Consider the following 3,437-nt stretch of genomic DNA (forward strand, 5'->3'; position numbering starts at 1 on the left):
TTATGGAAGAAGAAGGAAAAGAAGGAAAGTATAATTACCTCTCCAGGGTCCCTTAACTAGGAAGATATTATTCATCTGCATGCTTAGTTGTCAGCTGCTCCCAACTTCATATTTTTTATTTTGAGCATGATAAGAAATTACTTGAATCATAATTATAATCTCGGTTATAAGTTTATCTTTTCAATAACTCAATAATTTATAATCAAAAATCATTTTTTAGACAATAAATTTGAGTTTAATCCAAAATAAAGTATTAAAACCAAAACATTTGTTAATAATTTTCTCATTGCTTCAAGAGTTACTTTAATCAACTAGGACAAACTGGCATATATCATGATGTAGACAGCATAGTAATTTCATTGAAGATTGAATAAGGTTATCAATTGCCCTAGTAACAATTCTCTTCATTTTTTAATACCTGTACAATTGTGCCCCTTTTAAGGACAACTCTCTAATTTATCCATTTGCACTGCTCTCAAAGTTTTCATCATCCACCGTGCTATGGCATTATTTTGCCTTTCTCTTTATATATTCATTTATATATTCAATCTATGTTTGTTATATTCTCCCTAACCAAAGCAATATAATGCCTTACTCCACTCCATAAAGTTATTTTCATGATATTCAACGAGTCCCTATTTTACTGAATAGTTAAAGGAAATGTAATTATTTAATTCAAGTATTTGAAAAACTTTTTAAATTCCATAGGTATCTGTGCATATACATGTGTACAGAATTTCTGTAGAAATTGGAAATTGTAGTTTTCATTTTGATGGTCATGGAAAAAACCAAATTGCAGCATAATCTAGATAAAGTAGTTTCAGTACGAGCATTTACATTTGTTTTCACAGTTCCATTGGCTCCAAGTAATATTATATGGACATTCCATAATATCACTGCCACAAACCTTTTCACTAGGCTGTCCATACTTCTCAGACATTTAAAAGTAGCCAGACATCCTACTTTTCTGACACAATCTCATTTTAGGTCTATTACTTCAGCATAATTATTAGTAGACCCCTCTTTTACACTCAAATGTGGCTCATTTTGAATAATAAATTACATAGCTACCTTACTTATTATCAATACCATCTTCTCATTACTATATAAATGGGATATTTATAGCAAATATTTCTGCAACTACTAATGTTTTATGATGTTTTAATATGATCTCATTAAAATCATCTTACAAAAACTCTTCCAACTTTTCTATAACCCTTATTTCTTACATAAATAATATTTTTATTCTTTAAACCTACACAAATATTTTCTGTTATTTAAATTGTTCCAACAAATATGGAAAGTCATGAACTAAGTGGAAAATATGATTCTAAATTTCTAATGCTCCTTTTCGATTAGAAATGCAAGGAGGATATGGAAATAACCAGGTCATATGGACCCTTTAGGTCTGGGATGATCGATATTTGTTAGCTTGGGTACATTTGGAGAGTTATTCATGGAACCGAAGTATAGGAGGATTAGAAAAGTGTCCTCCGGGTAGTAACTAACAGATAAAATCTACAGGAAAAATATATGAAAAATAAGTGTAACAGATCTTGAACAAGAAAAGGATGACTCAAATAGCTAGGGTAAGATATAAATAAGAAACATAAATCAATAAAGAAGTACTTCAAAGTGAATTATAGTGTTAATGAACTGACACCTGTATCTGTGCTTGTTTTTTTTTTAGAGCAAAGTTCATGGCTTAATAAAGTTAAGTGGAACCAAATATCCCTTCAATAAGGAATGTAGTGAGGCGAGAACATGCCTTCAGACAATTTGCCTTCCACTCAAAAATGATTTCTGGCACCACACTTTCCTCAAGGAATTCTTCATCTCCGTGTTTCTCAGTGTGTAGATCAGAGGGTTGAACATGGGAGCAATGATGGTGTAGAAAAGAGCAAACACTTTGTCTTTTGGGAGAGTTGTGGCTGGTCTAATGTAAATGAAGAGAACAGGCACAAAGAACAGAACCACAATTGTGATGTGTGAACCGCAAGTGGAAAGAGCTTTGGTGTGACTCTCTTCAGGGTAACCCCTGATGGTATATAATATCAAAAAGTAAGACAGCATCAAGACCACAAATGTCACCAAACCCATCATGCCCGAATTGGCAACCACCAGGATCCCAACATTGTATGTGTCCATGCAGGCCAAGGATACACATCACAGAAATAGTGATCTATTTCATTGGCGCCACAGAAAGGTAAGTTGACGGTGAGGACAAATTGGACACAGGAATGCAGGAATGTTCCATTACAGCAAGCCGTGACCATAGCATAGCACCTATACTTACTCATGATAAGAGTATAGTGCCGGGGCTTGCAGATGGTCACAGAGTGGTCAAAGGCCATAACTGTGAGGATAAAGACCTCAATGCCTCCAAAGAAGTGCATGGCACAAAGCTGTGCCATGCAGCTAGAATAAGAAATCGCATTACTTTCTGTCAGTAAGTCAATGATTAGCTTAGGTGTCACTGTTGAGGTGTAACATAGATCTGAGACAGCAAAGTAATTAAGGAAGAAATGCATGGGTTGTTCAATTAGCTGACTACATGTAATAGAAATCATTATGATCAAGTTTCCCATCCAAATAGCTATGTAACAAAGTAAGAATAGTAGAAAGCACAAGCTTTTAATTTTCTTATTCTGGGAAAGACCCAAAAGAACAAATTCAGTGACATTGTTGGTATTTTCCATGGTCTAATGTAGTTAAGACTAAACAGGTCTGCCTGAAAAATATTGGCTAAGCATGCTGTAACTCAGAGTGCTGTAGAAATAAATTCATTTATTTAATCAGCTTTCTATACTATGTTTGAAAGTAATTAATTCTGAACTTTGTATGGATAGGCTTACCATATAAGTTAACAGGTAGGTTATTGTCTACACTGAAAGGGAATAGTACTAATAGTTACAATTGTTCAAGTCATAAACAAAGATGCACAATCATCTTATGTATGAGATGCAAGGTTGAGCTTAGGGAGGATGCGTTTCTTTTTCAGGAGTAACTGATTTGCTTGATAGGTTGAAACAGCCAGACTTAAAGTGAAGTGAATGAGGTGAATTGTACAATTCCCATATAGTATCCTGTCTTTATTTAAAATTTTGATATTTTTATTGTGTAATTTGCATTTTAAAATATTTCATTCAAATATTATTATCTGGATTATTGAGTTGTTTCCCCACAAGGTGAGTATCTCATTTGCCTCATCATACTCCTGATGCTGAGTTGAACCCATTATATATTTACCAACGTTATAGAGAGCAGTAAAGAAAACGTGACCCTAGGTGGAACCTAAGTGGCTGTGACATTTCCTCTGATTTAAATAGATGGAAAAATAATATTACTTAAATGTGTAAAATTGAGAAATAAAGACTGCCTACAAGTTAAGCTAGAGTAATGCATACAGGTGAGAATAGCACTTGCTTGACATGCAT

General features: G+C 33.8%; 1 pseudogene; it reads right to left on the bottom strand.

Annotated features, from left to right (window-relative positions):
• Window positions 1-958: 958 nt before the first annotated feature.
• LOC124232717 (olfactory receptor 4P4-like) lies at window positions 959-2,699 on the bottom strand (annotated as a pseudogene).
• Window positions 2,700-3,437: the final 738 nt, after the last annotated feature.

This window comes from Equus quagga, unplaced genomic scaffold, assembly GCF_021613505.1.
Source record: "Equus quagga isolate Etosha38 unplaced genomic scaffold, UCLA_HA_Equagga_1.0 1100_RagTag, whole genome shotgun sequence".
Lineage (NCBI taxonomy): Eukaryota > Metazoa > Chordata > Mammalia > Perissodactyla > Equidae > Equus > Equus quagga.